Raw genomic sequence first — 15,941 nt, 5'->3', positions numbered from 1 at the left:
AGAGAATTATCCAACCTTACAGCCACAGAGAATACCATCCACCCCTTCCAAGAACTCTGCAACACACTCTCAGATTACTTGCACAGCAAGATTGACACGATCTACAACTTCAACTCCCAACGCACTACTTACAGCGTCGACAACCCCAATCAACCAGCGAACGCCAGCCGAAAGATAGAAAGATAACAACTTGATCCCCGCACTCCACGCAGACCACCACAACCATCACGTCGTCCATCCACTCCGGGGCACCCACTGATCCCCTGCCACCACCATCTCTTCAACCTCTGAACCAACCCAATCAGCACAGAGCTCACCACCATCCTCAACACCTCCATCTCCACAGCAACCTTCCCAGATAGATGGAAACATGCAGGGACCCCTCCTAAACAAGACCTCTGCCGACCCCAATGACCTCAAAAATTACCGACTGATCTCCTTTCTACCATACCCAGCCAAAGTACTTGAGAAAGCCATCAATCAACAGCTCACTGAATACTTGAAACTAAACCATCTACTCAACGCCTCACAATCAGGATTCATGCCAACCACAGCACCAGGACCATGCTGATTGCTGTCACAGATGACAATCGAACTCTCCTCGACTGCGAAGAAACTGTGGCACTGATCCTCCTCCACCTCTCTGCCGTGTTCAACATCGTCTTCCATCACACCCACATTGACAGACTCAACAACGTTGGCATACAGCAAAACGCTCACAAGTCTCACTTTTTTCCTTTCAGGACGCACACAGACCTTCTGTCTGCCTTCCTACACCTCTGCACCCAAGGACATAATTTGCAGCATACCCCAAGGATCATCTCTCAGCCCCCTGTACATCATCAACATTACCGCCCTTGCAGACGTCTTCAGATCCCACAAACTCAACATAATCTCCTACCCTGACAACACCCAACTAAACCTCTTGTTCACCGAGGCCCCCTCCAAAGCCAAAACCAACTTCTGCAACGCCATGACCAACGTAGCCAAATGGATGAAACACAGCTGCCTCAAACCCAACTCCGATAAAACAGAAGTACTGATCTTCGGGAAGAACACCTCCGCATTGGACCACAGCTGGTGGCCAGCAGAACTAGATCAAAACCCACACCGACAGACCATGCACACAACCTCGGCATCATCCTCAACAGCCAACTGACCATGAAGCAATATGTTAACGCAGTCGTCTCCTCTTGCTTCCAAACCCTTTGCATGCTTCGCAGAATTTTCATATGGATCCCAACAGCAGAAAGACCATGATGCAGGCCCTCATCACCAGCTGTCTCAACTATGGCAACACTCTCTATGCAGGAATTTCCACCCAGCTCCTCAAAAGACTGCAGACCATACAGAGCACAGCAGGCAGACTCATCATGGACCTCCCCAAATGGATTTACATCACCCCTCACCTCAGAAACCTCCACTGGCTCCCCACCCAGAAAAGATGCAGTTCAAGATCCTCACACACGCATACAAATCCCAACACAACTAGGACCATCAAACATCAACTGAACTTCCACATGCCTGCTAGACAACTGAGCTCAGCCTCTTTCACCCTTGCATATACCCCTGCATCCATCACAGTTGCAGCAGAGGTCGCTCCTTCTCCTACATCGTTTCCAAGACCTGGAACAACCTGCCCCTCCACCTCCTAACAGCACCCTCCCTTGCAAACTTCAGAAAGAAACTTAAGATCTGGCTTTTCGACTGAGACACATCACCATCAGCGCCCAGATACCCTTAGGGGTGACAGTGCTGCGCTATACAAATGCTGATAGATTAATTTCTTAAGGATATAATTGTAATGAACAGGATTGGGAGTGACCACAATCAGTCTTACAGTGGAACCCTTTTGCCTTAAATTGACATGTAGCTATCACAGCGGTCCGCACTAGAGATATATTTCCCACATGTGATATGCAACAAATCAAATGGTCCCAGGTAGCAGAGTCCCTTGACCACCTGTCAGCAATAAATGGAGACCATCAAGCCTGCCTAGTGGAACTCTCTGAAAGCAATGTAGGTGCAAGGGGCAGAGACAATCATTGAAATGCACAATAATTTAAGAAAATGTTATCCCATTTTACTATTCCAGTAACTAGCTCAAGGAGGTGACCACCCAGAGCCAAAACGTGGTTTACTAAGGAGTGCAGACGATCACATAGGCTGGTGGGTAAGGCATTATGAACAAAGGATATACTTTGGATCCATTCAGCAAGGAAGTCTTATATTTGGCACATAGACAAGCAAAAAAGGATGGGATGATGGTAGGTAGCAAGATTTGAAACTGGCCTGCTCCACCAAGGATTCTATTAGATTCTGGGCCCTAGTTAAGTGGGGTAGGAATGGTCAAACTCCTCCCCACCAAAACTACATTTCCCCCGTGACCTGGGTCAATCACTTTTCAAATCTATACTCTAGAAGTTATACCCCCATTATAGTGGATGGTAAGTCCAGTGTCTCTTCCATAGACAGTCCTCTTTTCCCATTGATGCTCCTATTTGAGCCACCTGATGTCCCTCTTACCTTTGATACAATAGCAAGAGGTAGAGCACCAGGACCAGATGGCATACCATCAGATATAGTTCTGCAGGATAGAATCAACTGGTCCAGGTACATTCTTATCTTGGCAAACAGCATTGCACCAGACTCCTGGAAGTGAGCTGAAGTTATCCCCATTTATAAAACAATAGGTAATAGATCCCTGTTGTGAAGCTATAGGTCAATCAGCTTGAGTGAATATGTTCCAAAAAACTTTCCACAGCTTATGTTGGCTAAGATACAGGACTGGATTACGGAGTATGACATCCTATCACCTTTTCAAGCTGACTTCCACAAGAAAACAGGTACAATGGTCCGGTCTTTTCGGGTCTTGCTTCTATATTGGAAGATTGGATAGCTTGGCATGGGTAGCATGTATATTACCTTCGTCAATCTTAAATTGGCTTTTGACTTATTACCCCAGTGGAAGCTATGGCAGGTGCTTGATGATATGGGCTTTCCTTTGGATCTTTTGACCATAATAATTCATATACACAAGAGCAATTATGCGCAGGTTCGACGGGGCAGCCAGGGCGAACTAACAGATCGGTTTATCATCAGGAAGGGTGTTGGCAAAGACGCAGTCTTGGCTCCCACCCTATTTTCCTTAATATTTGTTCATTTTCTTTCTTGCTTCCCTACTGATATTTCCACTCTGACTGATATAAAAACATCCATACTGTTGTTTGCGGTCAACACCCTACTGATTTCCAAAACACTTAGCGGGTTGCAGCATGCACTTCTCCCTTTTGAGGAATGCTGTAGAGAAAGTGGGTTGGAGATCAATGCTGCAAAGACAAAGTTTATGTACTTTAAAAAACACAGGGGGCGTGGCTTGGCCCTGAAAGAAGATGGCAGTGTCCTAACCAAGCTCCACCAGACGAGGGATCAATCCCTACAATCCGCTCAATATCCAACTCCAAAATGAGACACTGAAGGTGAAATAAAAACCAAGGCAGATGTCGGGAGCATCCGGGGGCTGTTTACGGGGCAATTCAACCGCTGATTACTACGAGTGGACCCGGCCGCTCAACATAGCGGAGTAACAGAGCGGAGCGGAGCCGTGACAAGATCCGGACGAGATAGAGGGAGCGAAGCACGGTTGGCAAAGAGGGTGACGCAGAGACTGCCGCAGGACCCCCCAGACACAGTAAGGTGAAAGCCGATCAGCGAGGCGCGAAGGGCACGAGCCGTTCATACAACCAGCGAGGCATACTGGGAGGTACATGGCTTGAATCGGAGTGTCGAGGGAGTCAGCCTGCGCCCGGCTGATCTGGAGGCCTGGTAGCAGCCTAAATATACAGAAAGTGGCTGCGGGAAAATGGGCCATTGAGAATAAATACCAAGAGCAAAGGCCCACGCTGAGCATTGCATGGACAGAGGCTACCGCGAGATAAAGACCCAGGCTAGCACGGCGAAGGGGCCAAAAAGACTAACACAGCCACGCCCTGGATGGGAAAGGATCTGACGGTTAAACAGAGTAGATAGTGATCCAATGGAAGGGTAAGAAGCAAGAAGGTATAAGCAAAGAGCGTGAGAAGGGAGGCAACTATAACGGTAAAGAACTAGAAATAAAGCACGACAGAAAAAGGGCAATAAGGAGAACTGGTGGTGTGACGTCTGAGGGGCTGGGACCGACTGTGGTGGCTAACTGGAATCCCCTACCCACCCACCCCAAATCAAGAGATATCCCACATTAAGGAGGAGAGCTGATGGCTCTTCTGGGTCCGGTGGAAGAAGCGGAGACGCCCCAAGAATAACCGCAGGTAGAATGGGGCAGCTAAAAAGCTTGGGGGTCCCCCAGTTCAACAAGATGGATAATTATGCAATCCCAAAATCCACCACAATGCCAAAAAAAGAGGAATCATCAGATTCCTTCCTGGGAACGATAATAGCGGCTATCCTGGATTTGAAAGGAATGCTGGCGTCCAAAAATGACGCAGTAAAGATCGATGTGAACCTAATTAGGGCAGATCTCCACAAACTCTTGGAGAAAGTCACAACAGTGGACACACAGAACAACTCCAGTCCACCATGAACCGTCTGGAAGCCCAAGCCCAGACACTAATGCAAGAGGCCACAGAAATGGCGGCGAAGCTTGAAGACAAGAAGGGAGGGCAAGAAGAAATAACATCAGGGTGGTGGGAGTCCCAGAGGGGTCAATGGGATGAGCGTGGAATCTTTCTGGAAGATCTCATCATGAGCACACTGTGAAGAGACTGTCTGTCAAAGCCCTACTCACCTGAGTTTCTGTCCAGTTCTGATGGAGGTTGAAGACAGTCCGACCCCACCCTGAAACTGCTTGTTCCAGCACAATAGTTTTAAAACAGTGCACTAAGAACCAGAAACTCAAGGGAAGGGGGGAAGTGGATAAAATAAAAAAAGAGACAACACCGTTCTTGAGTTTCCACTGTAGAAGAGCTGCTAAAATCTGCGGCCCTCTCCGACTTCTGTAGAAACTGGTGCCTAATGAAACATTAACAAAGAACAGATAAGTGCAACCTATCCCTAAATGTGTTCCTGACTAAACCTTAATCTTATTAGAAATTCTCTTCTAAAAGTACCTCTTGGATCCTGGTCTCAAGCTTCCAGGTTTGGAATGTGTTACTGTTCTGGGATGTGCTTTCTATTACTGTAAAACTTCTGTAAAATCAAACGAATATCATAATCAGAATTACCAACGTCTAACATTCACCTTAATATAACTAAAGCCTAAATTCCTAATAGCAAACTCACTTTTCACACATTTCTAGACTTTTTATAAAACAAAAACTGTACTTTTACATCAAAATACAGCAGGTAATTTGTGCAAGTCCTTGATCTACTGTTTGCCTTGCTGTCAATGGTTTCCTCTGTTCGATTCTGAAAAAAGTTCCATGTAAAACAATGTTTATTTCAAAAAGTATTCTTGTAACAAAGGGTTTGAACCACAAAGTTAGTGGGAGATAGCTTGTTCCAAATTGTCTTTACATGAATCCAGAAATCGCCGATAATGTTCTTTCAGGTAATGAAAGGTTTTGCACTTACTTGTTGTTGAAAAGGGATACTGATCAGTCTAAACTTGACCTCTTTCTCTTTTGCAGGTCGATTGCAGTGGACAGAAGAGGGGCTGAGGCAAGAAGTAGCCGGAAACCAGTAGAAGGAAGAGCCAGAATCTGCGCCCGTTGAAGTCAATGAAGGTCTGGAGAGAGCAGGAGTGCCAGCGCCGAAGGATCTGTTCTCAGGTAAGTGAGAGGTAGACTAGCACAAGCACTGAGTGAGGCTCAGGGGTTGCCTTTTATAGACAGGGCTGGGTGTGGTTCGAAGAGCGGGGTGTGGTTCTCACAAGCAGGTGTGCAGAACTTCAGTTATTATGCTAATGAGTTGAAGTAACACAAGGCATAGGGAGGAGTGTTCTAAATAAACCTTGATAAAAGCAAGGTCCAATGTTTTCTAAATAAGCCTTGGTAAAAGCAAGGTCCAATGTGCAAACAAGACAGCAATGTCCAAACTTGTGAATACATTGAGCAAGATACACAGAAGTCTTAGGGAGGGGCTGAGATGACAAGAAAAGCTTTCAGTAGTATGTTTAAAGAGAGCTAGTACAGAGACCACTAGTGCAATGAGAGGGGACATGCTCTTTGCTGTGCACAAACCCTATCAGTCGCCCCCCTCAAAGGCCCTCCTACTGGACGGGGTTTCCCTGGATTTTTCAGATAAAACTGTCTAATCAACCGTGGGGCATGTACATAGGACGCTGGTTCCCATGAATTCTCAGTTTCGTCATATCCTTTCCATTCTACTAAATAAAACAGACGTCCATGAATTCTTTTTGCGTCTTTTATGCTTTTCACTTTATATTCTAGATTTCCCTTAATTGGTATGGGTGGAGGTGGTGGTTCGGGTCGGGTATTTGGGTTGTACGGCTTAAGCAAGGACACATGGAATTTAGCATGTACTGGGTATTCTTTTGGTAAGTCCAATTTTACTGTTACCGGGTTTACTATGGCAGTTATACTAAGGGTCCAATGAAACGTGGTTGCAGCTTTCGGGATCCCTCTATATTTAGGTTCTTTGTGGAGAGCCATACTTTGTCACCGATTTTATACATTGGGGCCTCAGATCTGTGTTTGTCTGCTTGTCTTTTCATGCTTTCTTTGTACTTTAATAAATGTTTCCAGGCCTTGTCTTGTATGTCACCTAATCTCGTTAGTCTATCGGTTACTGTAGGCAACAGGGAATCTTCTAATAAAATGTGTATAGCTCTCGGATGATACCCCTGCATGAAATAGAATGGTGAGCAAAGTAGAGCTGCATGCTCAGTATTATTATAAACAAACTCCACTACAGGGAGAGCTTCCAACCATTCACTAGAATAATCAGCCAAACAACGTAGCGTTTGAAGTAAGGTTTGGTTCAGTCGTTCAGTTTGTCCATCTGTTTCTGGATGGAAAGCAGTGGATAATGCCACATCTATTTTCAGTTTTTCGCATAATTTTTTCCAAAATCTAGAGTGGAACTGGCTACTTTGGTCTGACACCACTTTACTTGGCAAACCATGTAATCGCACAATTTCTCTTATAAAAAGATCGGCAAATTCTGCCGCAGTTGGCAATTTCCGTAATGGTACAAAATGTGCCATTTTAGACAAAAAATCCACTATCACTAATACTGTTGTGAAGGATTTTACAGGTGGTAAACCTACAATAAAGTCTACACTCACAGTGTGCCAAGATTGTTTGGGTGATGGCATTTGTATTAACAGACCGTCAGGGGCCTTATGAGAAGATTTATGTCTTGCACAAACTGGACAGGTAGTGACAAATTGCTTAATGTCCTTACTCATATTGTCCCACCAAAAGTGTTTTCGCACATTTTCCAGGGTTTTTACCCAGCCAGGATGACCTGCCAACGGTGAGGCATGATGCCAAATTATCACCTGTGTTTGTAATTCTGTGGTGGGCACTAACAGCATGTTGTTGTGATACAATAAACCTAGTTGTATTGAGTTATGGGAATCCTTTAACCAATCTGGAGGTGCCATTTGCATGTGTGCATTATATAGATCTGTGATGAAATCCTTCTGTTGTACAGGTGCCAAAAGTTCTTGGGGAGGAATAATGGGTTCTCCTAATTTGTCTTGTTTCATGTCTGAGGTATGTCCGTATCTAGATAACACATCAGATTGAATTTGTTGTGCACCTGGTCTATAGGTTATAACAAAGTCAAATGTACTAAAAAAATTTAACCAGCGCATCTGACGTGGAGTTAATGCTTTTAGTGATCCAAAGAACTGTAGGTTCTTATGGTCAGAAAAGATGGTAACAGGTACTTGGCTCCCATTAAATGGTGCCTCTTTTCAGAAAAGGCTACTTTGATAGCTAATAGTTCTCTTTCAGCCACAGTGTAATTTTGTTCAGCTGGTAATACCTTTTTGGAAAAGAAGGCTATGGGATGTAATTGGCCATCTACTGCATCTCGTTGAGAGAACTCCTCCTAAAGGTACTTGTGAAGCATCTGCTTCGACAAAAAATGGCAAGTCAGCATCAGGATGTTTCAGAATTGGGGCTGAAGGGAACTTTTGTTTCAGGAGTTAAAAGGCGAGAGCCGCCTCATCAGACCAAATAAATCGTTGCCCTTTCCGCAACAAGGTGGTTATTGGGGCCGCAATGTCTGCAAAATGAGCAATAAACCTTAAAAATTGGCGAAACCCAGAAATTTCTGAACATCCTTCACAGATGATGGTTCTGGCCAATCAGTAATAGCACTAATTTTCTTTTCATCCATAACTATTCCTTGAGGTGACCGGCAGTATCCTAAAAAGTCCACTTTGCTGACATTAAAAGTACATTTTTCTAATTTAGCAAAAAGATTATTTTCTTTTAACTTTCATAATACGGCACAAACATATTGGGTATGTTCTTCCGGGTTCTTAGAGTAAATGAGGATGTTGTCTATGTATACTATGACACAAACGTCCAGGAATTTGTGTAGGACCTCATTTATAAAGAATTGAAAGGCCGCAGGGGCATTTCACAACCCAAAGGGCATCACTGTGTACTCAAATAGACCAAACTTTGTCTTGAAAGCTGTCTTCCACTTATCCCCCTCTTTTATTCGGACCAGGTGGTAAGCTCCCCGCAGATCTAGTTTAGTGTATACAGTAGAATGTCTTAATTGCCCCAACAACACAGGTTTTAGAGGAAGAGGATATTTATTTTTTATTGTAGCCTTATTTAGTCCTCTATAGTCGATACACGCGCGCAGAGATTTATCCGGCTTCGGGATAAAAAAAAGTGGAGATGACACCGGAGATGTGGAATGTCGGATGAACCCAGACTGTAGTAGGTCGTCTAGGTAGACTTTAGGCAAATAGGAAGACCTAATGTGTTAGCTAACTTACTATCCACAAAATTTCCTGTTGCTCCTGAGTCCAGTAGGACAGGGAGAGAATGTCTAACTTGGGTAGTAACAATTAAAAAGATCTGAATAATGAAATGTCTAGGTATGTGTGGTACCATGAAGGCTGCAGAATTAGAGGTTTGATTAAGAGGTTTTCTCGAACAAGTAACCTCCCTCCTTGTCGAGCTTAATCGTTTCCCGAAAGAAACAGTACCCTTTCGTGAAGTTTTAGGTTTTACTGGACATTCTCTGGCAAAATGTCCTACCTTGCCACAATATAAACATAATTGAAGTTTTCTTCTTCTTTCTTTTTCCTCTGGCGTGAGTGGACCCCTGAGTGTCCCTATTTGCATAGACTCAGGTTCAGGGAGTTTATTATCCGTGTCTCTTCTCATGTCTAATAAAAGTTAATTGCAATTCCAGTTTGGATTTATCTCCCTTTCTTTCTCCTAGTCTGTGTTCCAATTTCACGACTAAATCTACAAAGTCAGAATAGTTTTCTGGCAAATCAATGATATGAGCCAGCGCGCCTTTTAACTCGTCTATCAAACCTTTATAAAAAAGGGAGACACGCTTTTCTTCTGGCCAACGTGTCTCGTGAGTAAACTATTAAAACTAGTGAGATAGGTCAATAAATCCTTGTTACCTTGTTTAAGATTTAAAAGCTCATCATCGCTTGCCTGCATAAAAGTGTGTTTTGCAAAAAGGCTGGTCATAGTACGTTTAAATTGATTCCAATTATGGAGGATGGGATCATCTCTATCCACAAAAGGAATTGACCAATTGGCTGCTGTACCGCCCAAATAAGACAAGACGAATGCCACTTTTGTAGCAGCAGTAGGGAACTGTTGTGGTTTACAAACTAAGTGTAATTGACATTGATTGATAAAAACATGGAATTTGTTACTATCTCCATGAAAGCGTTCAGGTGCTCCTAAAGGCACAGCATTAGGAACATTACCAGTACCCTCAACTGGGGGGAGAAAGTTGCATGTTTTGCTCGCGCCCCTGTCTCTGAGGAGGTTTTAAACAAAGGCGTAAAAGCTGTGTTCCAATGAGATTCCCTAGGTTTATACCTGCTTAAATCCTGTTTTAAAAAGGTGTTTGCCAACTTTAATTTCTCTATTTCCTCTTGCAAATGTTGCAAGATGCCAGACACTGATTCATTATGGGCCAAGTCCTCGTTTAGGGCCTGCGCCATATCCGTGGCGCCAATGCCCTCTGTTTCTTCCCCGACATTCATCGTCCAACAGAACTGAATATTTTAAACGCTTGTGCTTCTGTCAAATCCCAGCTCACCTGAGTTTCTGTTCAGTTCTGATGGAGGTTGAAGACAGTTCGACCCCACCCTGAAACTGCTTGTTCCAGCACACTAGTTTTAAAACCGTGCACTAAGAACCAGAAGCTCAAGGGAAGGGGGGAAGTGGATAAAATAAAAAAAGAGACCACACCGTTCTTGCGTTTCCACTGTAGAAGAGCTGCTAAAATCTGCAGCCCTCTCTGACTTCTGTAGAAACTGGTGCCTAATGAAACATAAACAAAGAACAGATAAGTGCAACCTATCCCTAAATGTGTTCCTGAGTAAACCTTAATCTTATTAGAAATTCTCTTCTAAAAGTACCTCTTGGAGCCTGGTCTCAACCTTCCAGGTTTGGAATGTGTTACTGTTCTAGGATGTTCTTTCTATTACTGTAAAACTTCTGTAAAATCAAACTAATATCATTATCAGAATTACCAACGTCTACCATTCACCTTAATATAACTAAAGCCTAAATTCTTAATAGCAAACTCACTTTTCACACATTTCCAGACTTTTTATAAAACAAATACTGTACTTTTACATCAAAATACAGCAGGTAATTTGTGCAAGTCCTTGATTTACTGTTTGCCTTGCTGTCAATGGTTTCCTCTGTTCGATTCTTAAAAAAGTTCCATGTAAAACAATGTTTATTTCACAAAGTTCCACAAAGTATTCTTGTAACAAAGGGTTTGAACCACAAAGTTCGTGGGAGATATCTTGTTCCAAATTGTCTTTACATGAATCCAGAAATCGCTGATAATGTTCTTTTAGGTAATAAAAGGTTTTGCACTTACTTGTTGCTGAAAAGGGATACTGATCAGTCTAACCTTGACCTCTTTCTCTTTTGCAGGTCGATTGCAGTGGACAGAAGAGGGGCTGAGGCAAGAAGTAGCCGGAAACCAGAAGAAGGAAGAGCCAGAAGCCGTGCCCGTTGAAGTCTATGAAGGTCTGGAGAGAGCAGGAGTGCCAGCGCCGAAAGATCTGTTCTCAGGTAAGTGGGAGGTAGACGAGCACAAGCACTGGGTGAGGCTCAGGGGATGCCTTTTATAGACAGGGCTGGTTGTGGTTCGAAGAACTGGGTGTGGTTCGAAGAACTGGGTGTGGTTCTCACTAGCAGGTGGGAAGAGCATAAGCTATTATGCTAATGAGTTGAAGTAACACATGGCCTAGGGAGGAGTGTTCTAAATAAGCCTTGGTAAAAGCAAGGTCCAATGTTTTCTAAATAAGCCTTGGTAAAAGCAAGGTCCAATGTGCAAACAAGACAGCAATGTTCAAACATGTGAATACATTGAGCAACATACACAGAAGTCTTAGGGAGGGGCTGAGATAACAACAAAGGCTTTCAGTAGTATGTTTAAAGATAGCTATTACAGAGACCACTAGTGCAAGGAGAGGGGACATGCTCTTTGCTGTGCACAAACTCTAACACTGTCATCATTTTTCACGATTGAGAGAGCTCACTGTGCTTCTATGCCACCACCGGCACCCTGCAGACAATTATCAATAGAGTTTTCAATTATTGAGATTGTGGTGCTATCCTTCAAGCGGCCAGAACTACAGAAGACATATGACTTGCAAACACCCAGATACGTTTCTTCCCAGACTTCACACCCAAGGTAGAGCACCAGAGAAGAAGTTCTGAAGCAGTGAAAAAGGAGCTCAGAGACCATAAATATATGATGCTATTCCCAGCAAAACTATGTGTAATCGCAGAGATAAGACATGGTATTTCACAACTCCAGATGAGGCTTGGGAATGGCTGGAAGGCTGGCGATCAACAAATCGAGACCGAGGTAAGGACCTGGGCAGAGATCTGAGGTGTCAAAGCCGGGAAAAATGTGTGATGCAACAAGAACTGCGGTCTACAGAGGAGACCCGCGATCGGTTCTCAGAGCAAAAGGGAATGGCACAGAGTAAGCCTCAATGCTCCATGAAAAGGTAAAACTGGACCAGGTCAAAGTGGTGGGGAGCTATATGGAGTGAGAGACCATTATGAGACTACGGTTAGATCTATGGCAGATGCAACAAAGATTAGGATCTCACTCACCACAACAAAACAGCAAGGGAACTTATAAATATGACTGTTCGAAGGGGGTCTGATCTCAATACCAAGTTATTTTTTCTATTTGTTTCTTCACTAGTGGTATAACCACGCTAGGGGCGGCCAAAAACCCACCCCACATATAGAATGGTTATGCAGGTTTTGGGGCAATAGGCACTCTGCAGGTTGAGAAGTTGATAGTTGGCACAACCTTAAAAGCAGGGTAGGAAGTGAAGGATAGGGATACGTTGTTAGTTAAGTATAAAACTAAGGGAGAGTACAAAAGGTAAAAGCAACAGTTAAGATGTAAGAAATGCAACAGAAAACTCGAGAACAACACACAAAGATGGGGCACTTGACTCAGACTTATTCCTGCATGACGGGACACAAGAAGAAGGTAACTTAATTGAAGGTGTGGTCCTGGAATGTGAATAGACTTAATGGTAAACGTAAAAGATCAATGGTCCTGCAATATAATAAACGACATGCACCAGAGGTTGTTCTTTTACATGAAACACACATGAAAGGTGGCTACTGTAAAGCTATCGACAGGCATGGCTACACACTGCTGGCATATGCAGGGTTCACAACATAATCCAGGGGTTGGGCGTACTCTGCAGAAGGGCATTCCCCTTTATCCAAAGAAAGGTATGGACTGATACATCAGGACGATATATGTCCTGGGACCAGGAAAGGGAAGAGATTAAACCTGTGCTCAGTGTACTCCCCTCCTGCGCTACAGACCACCACACTGGAGGCATTGGGTCCCCTACTCTTTGAACTCCCAGAGGACTAGCTGATATTAGGTGGTAACATGAATGATATTCTATCAGTAGACGTGACAGGGAGTACAACATCACGGAGAAAAACAGGTCAACTGGGGGGTTTTCTTGGAGCTATGGGCCTGGGTGACATATGGAGGCAACAACACCCTACCAAGAAGCAATATACCCACCTGTCAGCAGCAACCGGGAGCCTCTCAAGGTCTTAACTATCTCATTACATCACGGTTGGGCTTGGGGGAATTTATAAATGCAACATACATAGAGCGAGGCATGTCCGACTACTCCCCAGTAGAAGCGATGATGACTGGCCTTCAAAAAGATGATGCATTACCCCCACGATTAGACCCAGGGTATTTCAAAGACAGAGAATTTAGGGAGGATATGAGGAAAGGAGCAGAGCAATTAGTTGTGGATAATGTGGGATTGGTCGACTCCAAAGTGACCCTATGGGAGGTCTTATAAACGGTTCTAAGGGGCACAGCCCAAGCGCAAATAGGTGCCATTAAGTAGCAAAAACTAAAATGCCACACCCTTGACTCCCGGCCAGTAGAAGAACGACAACGCCTGTGACTGCACCAAGAGTAATTACGTGACCTGCTAGAGAAAAGTGCCAAGGCTCAGGCATTAGCCACACAACACAGACTTTATGACGCTGGTGACAAGGCCAGGCTAGAAAAGAGGATAAATGGTCGATGGGTTGCCGAACTGGACAAAGAAGGGGGTAAAAATGAAACAGGGACAGAAGTGGAGGAGAGATTTGCCACGTATTATAAGGAAATATTAATTTCCTCGTCCATGAATACAGAGCAAGACTGCAGCAATTCCTACGAGACATCACATTACCACAATTATCAGTGGGAGACAGATTCTCGAGGGTGAGCTAACAATTGAAGAAATAAACGCAGTATAACGCTCCCTGCAATCAGGCAAAGCAGCAGGGCTGAACGGTTTCCGAATAGAGCTGTACAAATCTATGCTGAACGAGACAGCAGAGTACCTCTTAGGTATGTTGGTGGAGGCAAAACAAGAGGGAATACTGCCTCTGGATCAAAGGACTGCGTTAATAGCCGTAATACCAAAATTAGGCAAACCACCAACTGAACGTGGGTCATACAGACCAATCTCTGCTCAATTATGAAGTGATGGTCCTAGCAAAACTCTTGTGCATGCGCCTGGCCGGAGTGATTACCTCGCTTGTACACCTGGATCAATCTGGGTTTATGCCCCATAAAGGAACTAGACTGAACTTGCGGATGCTGTCCGGTGTTCTTCATTTAACCAAGATCACCTCTGATGACAAGGTGGCCCACCTGTCCCTAGATTCCAGGATGGCCTTCGATAGAGTGGAATGTAATTACCTCTTTGCGGTCTTAGATCTGTTTGGCCTGGGACCTAGATTTACAGGGTGGGTCAGACTTCTCCATTACAACCATTGGCCAAAATAAAAGTCAATGCTAGAGTGTCTCAGGTATTCGGTTTACAAAAGGGGACAAGACAAGGTTGTTCACGGTCTCCAATCCTATTTGCTTAAGCCCTGGAGCCTTTGAAAGCGTGGATATGCCAGGACCCATTGATCTGGGGAATCACAGTTGGAGGAATATATCTTGGTGTATGCGATGATACCCTCCTGTATGTCAGGAGACCGATACAATCAATTGATAGAATACTACAAACATTCCGCATCTACGGGGAGTACTTAGGGTACCAAATTAATTGGGATAAATTACTGCTCTTCCCCTTGGCAGGGAGAACACCGATGATAACAACCAAGTGTGTGGTGCCAATTGTAGAACAAGGCTTTAATTACCTATGGATTTATATAACAAAAATACGCCCATGAGTACTACTGTCGTAATTTGGGCCTCCAGCTAGACAGACTATTTGTAGACGTCAAACACTGGCGACACCTGCCTCTAACCAGGATGGAACATTTGCATGTCAATATATATATATACGGATGGAAATGCAAGGCAGGGGGAGAGGACCGTGAATGACTCCAGGAAATGCCCAGAACAATTGCTGGAAGCCCTGCCTGACTACACAGCCTATCGGTCACTCACCTGACAAGATGCACCGATGAATGGGGTCGCCGCCAGCTTGTGATGGACGCTGCATGCTGGGAAACGTTGTTCACCTTTGGAAACAGAGGCGATTCCATGCCGTGTTTTTGAGGCAGCCCACACTACTTTAGGCGGTGGGAAGGACACATTCTTTTAAAAGCGGGACTGCAAGCAACAGTGGCGAATCACTAACCAGGGGGGCATTTTGAAAAAGGAAAGCAAACCCCCGAAACGCGTTAATGCCCATGGTTAAACAATAAAGGATTGAAGTCACCACGAACCTCGAGTGCCGCCTCAAGTCTTTTTCTTTTGTGGCAGACTTCCTTGGGAACATATGGCGTGCTTAGCGACGCGACCTTCAGCGTGGCTGCGCGCTGGGATGGCACCCCCCGCAAGTGTTAAGGGGGTCGCATGTTGAAAGACCCTCTGACTGCCCTGCACAAAATCTGGACCGGGTGTAGCTGCGGATGCGCAGTCCATACCTGAATGGGACCACACCCTTACTTTAATGGTGTTCTCTGCCCCGCGACGGATGGAAATGCAAGGCAGGGGGAGAGGACCGTGAATGACTCCAGGAAATGCCCAGAACAATTGCTGCAATCCCTGCCTGACTACACAGCCTATCGGTCACTCACCTGACGAAATGCACCGATGAATGGGGTCGCCGCCAGCTTGAGATGGACGCTGCATGCTGGGAAACGTTGTTCACCTGTGGAAACAGAGGCGATTCCATGCTGTGTTTTTGAGGCAGCCTACACTACTTTAGGCGGTGGGAAGGACACATTCTTTTTAAGGCGGGACTGCAAGCAACAGTGGCGAATCACTAACCAGGG

The sequence above is a fragment of the Lissotriton vulgaris genome, chromosome 10, assembly GCF_964263255.1.
Source record: "Lissotriton vulgaris chromosome 10, aLisVul1.2, whole genome shotgun sequence".
Lineage (NCBI taxonomy): Eukaryota > Metazoa > Chordata > Amphibia > Caudata > Salamandridae > Lissotriton > Lissotriton vulgaris.
The sequence above is the reverse complement of the archived record's forward strand: the minus strand, read 5'-3'. Positions refer to the sequence as shown.